A 14,339-nucleotide genomic window follows, 5' to 3' on the forward strand; every position below is an offset into this window, starting at 1 on the left:
CAATGGCTTGTTGATTATGATTTGTTTTTGGTTTGCAGGAACAAGGCTTGGCACATAACTCTTTGCATGGAAATCTTTAATTGGTGTTCCATGTGCCCGACGAGCGACCAAAGACAAGTGACAAAAAGGACTTGCCCGCTGGCAAGTAGGGCATTGGTGAAAAATCTTCCTGGTTAAGTCTGCCCTTTGTTTGTTTCCTTTAAACTATTCAGGCCCCCGATGGCAAGTAGGGCATTTATGGAAAATCTTCCTGATTAAATCTGCAATTTACTTGTTTCCTTTAAACTATTCAGGTTTGTTTTCCTTGGCCATGGAACGCACAATCATGCACTCGATGGTCTTTATTCTCCATGTGTGAGGACAGCATGTACTCACTATAGCAGATGACAGCAATCTTCATGCCATAGCGTTGTAACTAAGCTTCATGTGAAGCTTACCATAACTGTTCACTTTTTAATGGTTGGATCATTCAGTTTAGGAGTATGATGCATTGAACATAAGAGATTGACTGATGGAGGGTCTGATTACCTTGGGAGATGTGATCTCAATGTTAGTTCACGTATCATCCTTTTTATTGAGAGGGAAGATATTCTACATGTATAGCAATTCACTTCGATTGCAGTGTCCCTACCCGAAGTTCATCCATGGCTACTTGGCTGATTAGTGCCCTTCCTGCCAAGATTCACCATTGACATTATCTATTTGATTTATGTAATCCACCATGCAAGCACAATTGTTTTTCCCCTTTCGAAATAAACTGAGTAGTGCACATCCAGCATAGGTAAGCCTACTACATATTTGTTGTTGAATGGAATTCCCACCAAGAAAATGATAATCTATGAGAAGAATGGCAGTCTGTTGGTCAAGAAACAACCTGGTGACTTCAGATATTTTGCATTTCCAGATTAGCAACTCTATTCATCATATTAAAATTAATAACAAATTCAATTTATCCACCGTAAATGAATAATAATCTAATGGGTCTATGTTCTGTTAAAATACTTGATATGATATTGAGGTATGCTCCCCTGTTTTCATCCATGCACTATGTATATGTAGACTGACATTATAAGCTCTGATCATGAATGCATAAATGTGACATTAGTCCAAATATTTCAGACATAAACAGTTGCCATGAAAGGTTATATTTTGTGCTGGATGGATATTTGTGTACAGAAAAGATAAACGTATTCTTTATTAACCCAGGGCTGGATGTACAGGGGGTGGTAGTGAGCTGTTTAGTTACTGATCTTGCTTGTGTTGCTCTGGTTGAGGTTCCTTTGTTTCATATATGAGCTATAAAAGAGTTAATTAACGGTGACGATTAAAATGGCCTTTTATTATGTATGTTTGTCTGCATAGTTGTTTATGTTCTGTATGGGAATATACATTACTTCTACTGGGTTTAGTGCTTCTGATGTATTCTTTATACTGTGGTTCATTTAGGAAATTATCTCATGGGCCTAGCGCAAGAAATCGAGGCCTCATAAGAGCCTCAGATTTCTGCTTGTACAGTTGTCCTCAGAAATTCTTTATATACATCTGCTTACATGTTTGGGGACAATGTTCTTCTGCTTAGATGCTCAGCTAGAGTGGCAGCAAAGCCTTTCTCCTCTGGCATCTGGGTCTACTTTTGATCCGACATCTCATACTTTGCCAATCTTGTTGTTTCATTTCCTTTCATTTGCTTCTGTTTTGCAATTTCGAGGCGTTGCCACAAAATGCACCATTCAGAATGATCAAAAGTTGATAATGTGAAGAATTATTTCACGATGTTGGTCTTCAAAGTTTTATTTGACTGACTCAATTTGCGCTGGCATTAATGTCCTTTATTGTAACTACTACTTATTATGTTATAATTGTATTACTAATTCTCTTTATCCCGGCCTTGTTCAGGATGTTCAAATTTGCAAAACAAATACACCCAGTCAATATTATAATTTGAGTTGTATTTTTTTACTTATTGTTAATCTGCCATTTTTTTTTATCCTTCGTCACTTATCATATGTCCACAACCGGAACAGGAGGAGAAATGCCACTATAAATGACATGTAGTATAAGCTAGGAACAAGAAAAAGAAGTAAGTCATCTTGTGCAAAAAATATGAAAGTGTAGAACATTGCAATCCTTTTCTCCAAGCGTTACCTTCCAATTCAGTGATGAAGTATCTTTATATTATGAAACATCCTATCATTATACTTTCAAAAGGGACGGGCGCTATGGGCTTCCGGGATCCGGAGGCTTTTAACCAAGCTCTTTTGGCAGAACAGGCGTGGAGGATTTTGCAGTCGCCAATGTCTCTATGTGCGAGCATTCTCCGAGCAAGGTACTTTAGTGATAGCTCCATCATGAGTGCTACATGCCCATCGGGCGGTTCTTACACTTTTAGGAGTATTTTGCATGGAAGAGACTTGCTAAGAGAAGGCACCATTTGGCGTATTGGAGATGGCGCGTCCGTTAAGATTCACCATGACCCTTGGATCCCGAGGGAAGGGAGCCTGCTGCCACTGGGCGCAGTTTACCTCCCGGGAGTGCAGAAAGTGAAGGACTTGCTGAACCCAACGGGTGATTCATGGGATGATGCGAAGCTACAGGCTATGTTCTCCGATGATGCTGTATGTGATATCAAGCGGGTCGCTATTGGAGGGCCGGGGCGTCAGGATTACATCGCGTGGAACCACACCAAGAATGGCATCTTCACGGTGAAGTCAGCGTATCACCTGAGGATGGCCCTGACTGCTGCTCGGCGATGCCAACCAGGACCTTCTTCCACGACTCTCACTCATCAGGGTTGGCTATCCTTGTGGGATACATCTGCTCCAGGGAAAGCAAAAATCCATATGTGGAGACTGATGAAAAATGGACTAGCGACGGGTGCTGAATTGCTACGGCGACGGATCAAAGCGGGCGTTTTCTGCGTTGCATGTGGAAGAGAAGAAACTGTCCATCACCATTTTTGGGGATGCCCACACTCGGTGGTTTTTTGGAAGCATCTTTGCTCGGAGTTGGGAGTTTCGGTGGCAAAACCACCATGCAATATTGACTCCCAGAGCAAGCTGGCGATCTGGTTACTGGAGTGGTTCGCACACGCACCGGATATTGAGAAGTCGATCATGGTACAAGTTGTTTATGGGTTGTGGCTAGCTCGCAATGATGCCAGAGAGGGAAGGAAAATTTCTGAAGCACATGAAATATCACATAAAGTGGCTGCATATGTCAAGGAATGGGAAGAGATCCACAAGAAGGGAGTGATGATGAAGCCTCCAAAAGAAAGGGCCAAGTGGGAACCACCAGACCCGGGCTGGATCAAAGCCAACACAGACGGGTCGGTGTCGAAGCATTTGGGTAAAGGAGGCATTGGAGTGGTGCTACGTGACGACACGGGTGCGTTCCGAGCGGCATCGTGTCAGGTTGTGGCGACAACGCCTGATCCGGAGAGGGTCGAGCTATTGGCGTGCAGGAAGGCGGTCGAGCTAGCTAGAGACGTTGGGGTGGGCAAGTTTCATCTCGAGTGTGACTCGGCAAGGGTGGTGTCCATGATCAACAACCAAGAGAAAAACCTCTCTACCGCTGGACCAATTGTTGAAGATGTTAAGACGAAGCTGAAGAACTTCGAAGAGTTTAAAGTTTCTTGGGTAAGCCGTAGTGCTAACTCCGCTGCTGATAAATTAGCAAAGGTGGGTATGGGAGATGAACTGAATGATGTGTGGCTCTCAGCTCCACCAGACTGTATTTTGCATGTTATTTCGGATGAGATTCCGGCACTCTTTTAAGTAATAAAGCGGCGATAGTTTACCTTCAAAAAAAAGGGACGGGCGCGGCAACGCGCGTCATCCATGATCTAGTATATCATTAAGTCGTGATAAACAAAATGACCTCACCTATTAATAGCAGTTGAGAGCTGTCATTTTGACAAGTGTATAGTGATCTTTGGTTCAAATCCGTCGTACGCACCCCATACTGACTTTGTATTACACCCACTAAACTAGAGATGTCGCCCACAAAACATTTCAAATTTGAAAAATTGAAACTGAGAATTTGGTAATGACGAATTAGCATTATTCAAAGAGTTTGAAAACGGAACACAGGGGAAAAACACGAGAGGAGCACCTCATGGTGGTGGACGTGCGATGATTGAGGTTTAATCTTCCCCTAGGAGGAGGAAACTGGTCCTCATGCACAAATGTATGATACGTAGTTTGTTTGGTGTAGGGAGGAATGTTCACATTTGCTCCGGTATTCTTGACTTTGGCTAGGCCTTCGAACTGTAGATATATGGACTTTCACCGATTTTCTGATTTGTTGAATGTCAGTCTCTTTCGCCAGAGAAAAACTAAATGAGATATGTCTTTTTTGTAACTCGAACAAAACAAGGACTGTATTATATCAAAGCAGGTAATTACATGCAAGTCTCAACACCACGACTTCAAAAAAGAAAGAATCAAGTCTCAGCACTACCACAGAAAAAACAGGTTTGTACAATTCTACATGCAAGAACTACTCCCTCTGTTTGGAATTACTTGTCTCGGAAATGGATGTATGTAAAACTAAAATACGTCTAGATACATCCATTTCTGCGACAAGTAATTCCGAACGGAGGGAGTACTAGGAAACTAGCTTAGGGTGCATGTTCTTGTGCTGTTTCCTCTACTCCGTTGGAAACTACTAGAGCATGGGGTGGTGGTAGCATCTGGCCTTTATTTATGAAGAGAACGTAGAGAGGGCTCTCGTGGTACCCCTCCTGGTAGATATCCACGCCGAACAAACGCAAGGCTTTCTGCTTGAAAGCCCAGATCTCCATCACGTCACCGGCACTAAAGCCGCAGTTTTTGATGAAGTCCATGTACCCCTCTCCCTTGATGACGCAGACGCCGCTGCTCTCCCACCGCGTCAGCTGCAGCTCCCTGATGCCGGCGTCGCGCTCGATCACGAGCACGGGAAGGCCGCCGTGCTCCCTTCCCCTTCTCTTCTTCGTCTTCTCCCCAGGAACCTTGGGTAGCTTCGGCAGCCTTGGTCTCGGGGCTTCCACGTGCACCAGGTTGGCGGCTTGGCGATCTAGGTGGGAGAGGACCGGGCGGAGGTTGCGTATCACGCCGTCGATTGGGAGGCGGAACCGGTTCTGCTGCGGATCCACGTCGGTGGCAGTCACGGTCTTCTCGTCGATGAAGTGCACGGGCAGGTCGAGGCGGAGGTTCAGGTGCGCGAGCAGGCCCTTGGGTGCGCGTATCCCCGGCGGCTCAGCTCTCTCCTTGGGAGCGGCGGCAGCCAGCGGCACTGCCTTGATGGGCTCGCCGGCCACGCCCACGGGTGATGGCACCAGTGCACCGGCGTCCGCAGAGAGTCTGGCCGCATCGGCCCGTTGCTGTGCCGCTGCAGGGTCGTACACAGCCAGCGTCCGTTTGGAGCCTGCGTAGCCCGGCGCCGCCTTAGGAAGAACGATATGGCTCGTTCCGGTGCCGGGACACATCGTGAATGTGTTCGTCCTGTGTCCCGGGCTCGCGGTAAACAGTTTACGCTGGTATGCGGTTGTCCCGGCGGGATCGATGTGTATCGTATGCGGTTGTCTCGGCGACAATGGATGATGGATGGATGCAGCGGAGGAAACCGTCGACGTCCCCGTATATATTGATCCATCGGCCGATTAGCCTACGCCCTACGGTATTTGACTCCGACTCGAATGCCAGATGAATAGATGATAGGTCCGAATCCAACCCAAATCCGGTTCCGTATCGTTTCACAAATGCAGTTTGATTTTTTTTTTGTCTGAGAGATACACCAAAATGTATTTGGATGGTCTCCCTAAAAAATGTATTTCCATGGTCGATCGTTTTGCTAATTCGTGCCCCCCAAAAGGGAAACATTTATAATCGACAGCCGGCCGAAACGTTCAACCGGACGCGCATTACGCGTAGGATCCATATGGACGCGTCAGATCAACCTATTTTTGGGCCCACGCATCACTCCACCAGGCCTTATCTTCTCATAGAAACATCCTCCTTCACTCGTTTTCTTTCCCCTCTCTCTCCATCATTTGCCTCCAATTCCAATCGATCCCATTTTTCTCTTCCCTCGCCATGAACGCCGCACCGCCATGGATACGGCCTTCAGGCAACCCCTGTCCATCCCCTCTCTTCCTCCCTGCTGACGGGTGTCCTCACAAGTCACCCACGCCTCCCGCAAAACCCACGTTAAGGCGACGGCGAGCTGCTCTGCGCCCTCCCTCCCCAGTGAGCTTGAGGCGACGGCGCTCGCGCACCATGCGGATGCGACATCATTTTTTTGCAAGACGCCGTCCTTCCCGCTATGGCTTTGTTATTTTTTAGCCGGTTGCATCTTTTTGATTTGTCGGTTCCAGCTTTTTATTTAGCCAGTTGTAGCAATTTCATTCACGAGCACCAATTCTTTGATTCGTTGGTTCCAACATTTTTTCTAGCCGGTAGTAGCTTTTCACATCGCGGGTTCCAACTTTTTATTTTGCCGGTCCCAACAAACCCCCTTTTTGCCAGTAACAACTGATTCACAGGTTGTAGCATTTTATTTTCGGCAATTGCTTTTTCCTTGGAGGAAGGGGATCGATGAAGATTTTTTTGTTACAACCACATACCACAGAAACCTTCAACCGTGTGTGCCAAGACACCTGTCGCCGGCGAGGCTGCAACCGGCACGGGTAGTGCTACAACCAGTGTCCATGCCAACGAGGGGAGCTACAACCATGGTAGTGAGTTGCTGGAACCGTCTTTTTATTTTGCTCCGACCGGCCAAAAATTCTGCTAAGTTCCGGTGACAAAGATCCATGGTTTTGCGGGACCCAGCAATTTTTTTTGTTGGAACCGGCTAAAATTTTGCTTCAGCCGACTTTTTTTGTTTTCTTAGTTGCTCAGATTATTTTGTTGCTGGAACATAGGGCATGTGATGATGGCGACGGCGAGAGACAGCGAACTGCTTCGACAGACATGGAGGACACGGACGGCGGTGACCACGCCGGCGTGCACAGCACCGGCGATGGACGGTGTTGCGACCTGCTACGGTCAACGGCCTTTTTGTTGCGAGCGACGGCGGCGTGCATCGGCGGTGAGCGTCTGCGGCGAGGCAAACGGGGGAGGTTCGGCGAGCGCGGGTTGTCGGCGGCCGAGGACAAGCGGGGCGCTGGCCTCTTTCCCCTTTGTTTTCTCCTTTGCTTTCTCTTGGTGTAGTGTTTTCTGTAACATTGACGAAGAAATCGTATGGTTAACAAAAGCTAGATCGAGCGGCCCACGCAGGACCGGCCGGAATTTTCGGCCTGTGTGTCGGCGCCTATTAGTCGCCAAAAAACCGTGGAGCCAAAATTTCAAGGGACACTTAAAAGAAGGGAAACACTTATATCTGGCGCACCGGCTGAACGTTGCGCCGGACGACGCGCATAGAGTACGATCGCGTGCAATCTCCGGGCTCCGCTTGTGCCATGTCTTCCCACCACGCGTCACCTTGTGGGCCCGCAAACCGTTTGCAACGTTTCCTTTATTCCTTCACTCAGTCAACACGGTGATTTCTCCTCCAAATCAGAGCGCACCCCCTGCTGCTCCTCCAACGAGTGGCCATCATCCACCTGCCCGCGCTGCTCCGGCAAGCAGCCGCCATCCACCCACCCCATGCTGCTCCGGCGAGCGGCCGCTCATCCATCTGCGCGGTCGTGCGGCAACCCAACTTGCTATTCCAGCAACTCGAAGGTGTTACAACCGGTGGCGACCATGCTACAACGGCAGTGAGCAGGAGTTCTAGCCGGTGGTGTGTGGCGGCGGTGACCGAGGATGACCGCGGGTTGCCACGGTTTGCTGCAACCGGCAAGCGTTTTTGTTGTAACTTGCCGACAGGGAAGCTGGAAGCAATAGCGCAATGAGATGCAACCAATATCGGCAGCGACTCGAACATGTTACTACCGACAAATCACAAGCTAGAACCGAGCTTTGTTCCTGCTGGTACCAGTGAGATTTTTTGCTGCCTGCGACAGAGAGCTTTTTTGTTGGAACTGTTTTCTAGTTTTGTTGGAACCGTGTCGCTGTTTGATTGGAATCACACCATGTTTTTGGCTGGTCGCAGCTACCCGTGGTGATCATGCCGAGGGGTGTTCAACCACGAGATGTTAGAACCGTGGCACGCTGCAATCGGTGGCGACAAGCACCAGGACGACGATGCTGAGAACGGCGCACACTGAAGCTACGACGGGGATGGAGGAGAGCCAGAGTTGCAAACCTTCGATGTTTTTTTTGCTGGAACCATCTACATTTTTTGCTACCACCCTTTTTTGATTTGCAAGAATCAGCCTAATTATTGCTACCACCATCTTTTGATTTTGCTGGAAGCAATCTAGTTTTTTGCTACAGCCGTCTTCTCGTTTTTGCAACGACGAGCATGCCAAAAACTGCTCGGGGATAAAGCCGGCACAGGGGGTTGGCAACATCAGTGACTACAAGTTGCAATGGATGGGGCTGCAAATGGTCGGTGGGCTTTTTGCTGCAACGACAGCGGATGCATGGCACAGCGAGGTTGGAGGCGCTGCACCATAGCTCGATAGGGCCAATAGTGCAGAGGTGGGCCTGCTGCCCGGCAAGAGGCGGCAAGCCGGCAGCATGGCTCCACACCGCAACGGTGCTGCATCGAGAAGACCAAGAGGTGAGGCGAGACGGTCTGCGTTGTATCCTCCTTTTTTCCGTGTGAGGGGTTGACGAAGGGGCCGGCGCGCTGGCGTCCTAGCGCTTTCCTTAGAAAATGTAATTTGCTGCTGATTTTGCCTTTTGGAAGTTCTTTCTAAACCATAGGATATGCCGCTATGTACCTGATACTATCATAAATAATTCTAGGACACTAGAAGCATCATATGCTGCTAATTTGGGTTTTATTATTGCGGACTAGATCTTCTGGGTCTTGGATTTTTTAAATTCTATCACACGGAATAGTTGGCTGCTCGCTTTAATTTAGTACAAAAATATTACAGTAATTAACGGCCTCAGCCTAAATAACTTTTGGAGTGTGCATCAAACCCAACCACTCACATAGAGGTGAAATTTCGGTGAAGAGCACATATTAATGGTCGTCGTCATATTTTCGACCCATTTCCCACATGTGCGTGAAAATCTGCTACCGTTTTCCGTCGGAGCTCGCATATTCACGGTATATAAACTGGCCCACTGCCCTCTGGGTGGCACCCATCTTCCCTTTCCCAGGCGCTACTCCACCTTGCATTCACTGATGCCGCTCCATTCTCCAATTCGCTTGCGCCACTCTATCTCGTCCTTCGTCGGCATCACTCTATCTTCCCCATCAACCTTCTCTGGGCTGTCAACCCTCCTTGTGGACCTTTACCTGACGAGACCAAAGGGGATCGCACCGAGACAGAGTTTGGGGAGAGGGAACGAGACTATTCTGAGTGGGTCAAGGAGGACACACTGCGTAAAGCTAAATTAGCCGTCGGGCCGGACTGATTCCACGCCGCCATTGCTACCTAGCATAGATCACGACGGCCTCCTTCGTAGAAATGGACGCGCTCATGCAACGCTTCAAAGATGTGGACATCTCCTGCGTCCAGGACATACCAAAGTATATAGACCATGTGACCACAGAAGTGACAGCCACTGAACCATCCCTTGCTTGAAGGGTCACTTGCAAATAGGGGATGAGAGTGAACTAGATGGTGAAGAAATCTATGTTTTTAAGCTTCAAATTGTACTAGAAATTGTTGTTGGTTAAATCATACTAGACATTGTAAACTCATACTAGATATTAGTGTTGACATCAGATTCGGCGCTTCCATCACTATTTGACGTGATGGGGAAGAAATAGTTCCTAAGCCAATGGATAAAGGGTCTGAAATGGATAATTTTTTGAGGATCTGGTTATAGTGATTTTGTATTTGCACGACTATGGAGCCTCCATAATTTATAGCGATCGCCTTTGTATAGGTTTTAGGATCCAAAATATGGCGCATCTGCTAGGGTTGCTCTTTGCTTAAGCCCCAATTCCGCTCTAGAAAAGTGTTGAAAATACAAGAGATACACCTGCTAGTTACTACTACAGAGTTTGTGCACTATATATTAGGATGAGAAATAAAATGAGCTTACTATTGTCCAGATGATAAGGACTTTGCTAGGCACACGTTCTAGATCTTTATTCATTGATAAAATGGTAGCAATTTGACAATTTGGTACTATCTTAGGGCTTATTCGGTAGCTTCCTCGCTCCCGGTTCCTCCAACTCTGGGTCTGGAGCTGGGCCGAGTGAGGTAACTCCTGGAATTACTCGGGAGAAGCTTAATTTAAATTGTGAAGAGTTGAGAAGCTGGGAAAGTGACGTCCACCGAAAGTTCGCCAAGTGAAGCTACCTTGTGTGTGTTTGGGCAAAAAATCCTTTCATTCCCCTTGCCTCTTCATTCATCTCATATTCCCCTCGACCCCCATCCAACAACCGTAGCTTCCACGGGCACTAGACGTCGTGGTGCACCTGCAGCCGCCCTCCCCTACCGACACGAGTCGCCTGACTCTGATTGGCTTGCCCTCCTCCTGTTTCACCGGCTTTCGTTGCTTTCCTCTCAACCCCCATAGCAGGCCACCGTCAGCCCCGAACCTCTCTCGTGACCATAGCTCATCCCCAGAAACCACGGCCAACGGGGCACGTTAGGCCTCACGAAGCTCATCCCCGGCATCCTGAAACACTAGAGAATGTAGGCTGCCTCGTGGAGCTCGCCCAGGATCACTTTCTCAACCTCGCCAATCAGCTCCTGGTCACAGGAAGATAAGTGGAAGAAGAACACTGATATAGGATGTTGTGTGCTATGGTGTTTGTGGATTTGACCAATTTGTGATATTATTTGTTCAACATGGGCAAAAGCTTTCTCGCATTTCATTGATTGAGAATAAGGTTGATAGGGTAAAACACTCGCCCGAAGGTGCCAAAACATTAATGAAACTACTCTCGCAACATGATCACACTCAAGTGCCTCATCCTGCAACGGGCCAGCATGGAATCTCGTGTTTGATGTTTGCAAGGATAGTCCTTGGCGCGGATTAAATGTTCCACAACACCAATGCATTCCTTCAATTCCAGATTTCCCAAAACGATGTGAGCATTGATATGCCATAAGTGTGGGAGATCCATTGCAGAACTTTTTGATACATGAAAGTACGGACATCACAAGGAACAGAAGGGGTTGATAAGTACAAAAAGTAAGAATTCATTGCAAGTACTTAAAGATGTAACCATGTAGTGGATTGTGCTGGTGGAGTTGTAAGGAAACAACAACAACAACAACAACAACAACAACAACAACAACAACAACAACAACAACAACAACAACAACAACAATAGTAATAATAATAATAATAATAATAATTACAATAAAGTAAAAGAGTGTGGCAAGTGTCTCAATCCTTACTTTTATTAAAATTGCACAATTACTTTGCTTCCTAAGAAAACAGAGGATGTGAGGATTGAGCAATTTAGGCCAATCTGTCTTCTTAATGTTAGCTTTAAAATCTTCAACAAAGTTGGGACTAATAGGCTTACGCAGATTGCATTATGTGGTGCATCCGTCTCAAACTGCTTTCATGCCGGACAGAAACATCCTAGAAGGGGTTGTGGTTCTGTGTGAAACGCTACATGAAATCCACACACAAAACTAGATGGGGTGGTTTTCAAAGTGGACTTGAGAAAGCGTATGACAAGGTAAAATGGCCATTTCTTCAGCAGGCTTTGCGTATGAAAGGATTTGACCAGGCCTAGAGAGACCAAGTAGATTCTTTCACGCAAAAAGGGAGTGTTGGAATCAGGGTAAATGATGACATAGGTCATTATTTCCAGACACACAAGGGTCTGAGATAAGGAGATCTGATGTCGCGGATTATGTTCAACATAGTCGTTGACATGTTAACCATCCTAATAGGAAGGGCTAAGGATAATGGCCAGGTAGGTGGCCTCGTTTTGCATTTAGTTGACGGGGGAGTGTCTATCCTATAGTATGCTGATGATACTGTCATCTTTATGGAGCATGATTTGGCTAAAGCTAGAAACATGAAGCAAGTCTTGTGTTTGTTCTAACAATTATTGGGGTTAAAGATTAACTTCCACAAAAGTGAATTGTTCTGCTTTGAAAGAGCCAAAGAAGAACAACAAGCTTACAAGGAATTGTTCATGTGCGAATTGGGGTCTTTACCCTTCACGCATTTGGGTATACCAATCCACCATCGCAAGCTTTTAAACAAGGAGTGGATGAGCATTGAAGATCGATTTGAAAAAAAACTGAGTTGCTGGAAGGGCAAGCTTATGTCATACGGAGGACGATTGATTTTGATTAATTTGGTTCTCACAAGTATGCCTATGTTTCTATTGTCCTTTTTCGAAGTACCAGTTGGAGTACGAAAAAGGTTAGATTTCTATCGATCGCACTTCTTCTGGCAGAGCGATGAAGTAAAAAGAAAATACAGACTTGCTAAGTGGGATATCATCTGTAGACCGAAAGACCAAGGGAGTCTTGGTATTGAAAATTTAGAGGTGAAGAACATATGTCTTCTCGGCAAGTAGTTGTATAAGTTATCTGTAGAGACGAATGCCACATGGGCTCAAATTCTTCGTAATAAGTACCTTTAGTCCAAAACCTTGTCCCATGTGGCGGTAAGACCAAATAATTCGCCTTTTTGGAAGGGACTGATGCGAGTGAAATTAGTCTTTTCTAACAGGACAAAATTTGAAGTTGGAAATGGTACGTCCACAAGATTCTGGGATGATACGTGGCTAGGGGAGACGCCCCTTGCAATCCAATATCTTTCTCTCTATAATATTGTTCAGCGAAGAGATGTTTACGTTGCAACAATACTACAGTCCAATCATCTTAATATTCAATTCAGGAGAACGCTAGTGGAAAACCGTTGGGAAGATTGGCTTCGTCTTGTGAGAAGATTGATGGATGTCCAACTTTCTCAACAGCCAGACCAGATACGTTGGAAAGTAGCTAAGAATGGAGAGTTTTCGGTTAATTCCATGTATTTGGATATTATCCACACTAGCGTTATTCCTACTTCGAAACATGTGTGTAAAGTCAAAGTGCCTTTAAAAATCAAAGTGTTTATGTGGTTTGTCCACAAACAGGTCATTCTAACTAAGAACAATTTGGCAAAGTGCAACTGGGCTGGATCTAAAAGATGTAATTTTTGTGATAGTGATGAATCAATCAAACACCTCTTTCTTGACTGCCCTTTAGCAAAGGTTTTGTGGAGGTCGGTCCACATAGCTTTTAATATAACTCCTCCGAATTCCATCAACACGTTATTTGGGACGTGGCTAGATGGGATAGACGCAGAAACAACGAGGCATATGCGTGTAGGAGTATGTGCTTTAGTATGGGCTGTTTGGAACTACAAAAACGACTTGGTTTTTAACAGAATAATAAATATTCATTTCCCGCAGGTTGTCTTCAGGGCCACTACACTCATCCATATGTGGTCGCTACTCACTCAGACAGAGGCCAGTGAGCATTTGGTTACTGGATCTATCCGATGGGAGATGGTAGCACGGACTATCTTCAAACGGCTTGGATGGCGGTCATGTAATGGGATAGGTGTTTCGTTTCCTATCTGGTATTTTGACTGCCGGTTGTGGTTGTCCTGTTTTTTGCTTTCTTGCTCTTTTTGAGCATTTGTTCTTTTTTGTCTGAGACTTCGAGACCTATGTTGGACCTTTTGATTATCAATAATATGGCCGTACGCATCTTTCTGATGCAGAGGCCGGGGCAAACCCCCTTCGGAAAAAGTAAGAATTCATTGTAAGTACTTAAAGATGTATTCGTGTTGTGGATTGTGGTGGTGGAGTCGTAAGGAAATCTAAATAATAATAATAATAATAATAATAATAATAATAATAATAATAATAATAATAAAAGAGTGCAGCAAGTGTCTCAATCCTTAAAAAAATTAATTGCACATATTTACTTCATGGATATTTCAAGTGTACAGTTGACTGCTTTTAAATGACAAACATTTCTCCTTAACTTGATTTCAATTGCATTACAATGACGTAGCTAATTTAATTTCTTGGGATTACTCATCCAGGGAAGAGAAAGAGCCATGCTTGGAGCGACTTGCATAGGTTGGTCGGTAGGGACGGAGCCAGAAAACTTATATAAGGGGGGTCAATGAAACAATAAAAACACCGAAGGGCCCAAGCATGATGAGTGTATTTTATTTACAGTCATCACACCATAGTTTAAACCGGTTTATTTTAGGAACACCAAGATATCTGCTCTGATATTATTAGTAATGACTAATAAAAGAAACGATTCAAAAATTCACTTTTTATTTTGTTTCGATGGGAAAATG

General features: G+C 45.7%; 1 long non-coding RNA gene across 2 annotated transcripts in view; it reads left to right on the forward strand.

Annotated features, from left to right (window-relative positions):
• LOC123042415 (uncharacterized) overlaps positions 1-1,409 on the forward strand; it is a 2,406-nt gene extending 997 nt beyond the window's left edge. For both annotated transcript variants that reach the window (XR_006418783.1, XR_006418784.1), the window contains exons 2-3: positions 39-172; positions 294-1,409. This is a non-coding gene — a long non-coding RNA (uncharacterized lncRNA). The remainder of the gene's footprint in view (positions 1-38; positions 173-293) is intronic.
• The last annotated feature ends 12,930 nt before the right edge of the window (positions 1,410-14,339 follow it).

Source organism: Triticum aestivum, chromosome 2B (genome assembly GCF_018294505.1).
Source record: "Triticum aestivum cultivar Chinese Spring chromosome 2B, IWGSC CS RefSeq v2.1, whole genome shotgun sequence".
NCBI lineage: Eukaryota > Viridiplantae > Streptophyta > Magnoliopsida > Poales > Poaceae > Triticum > Triticum aestivum.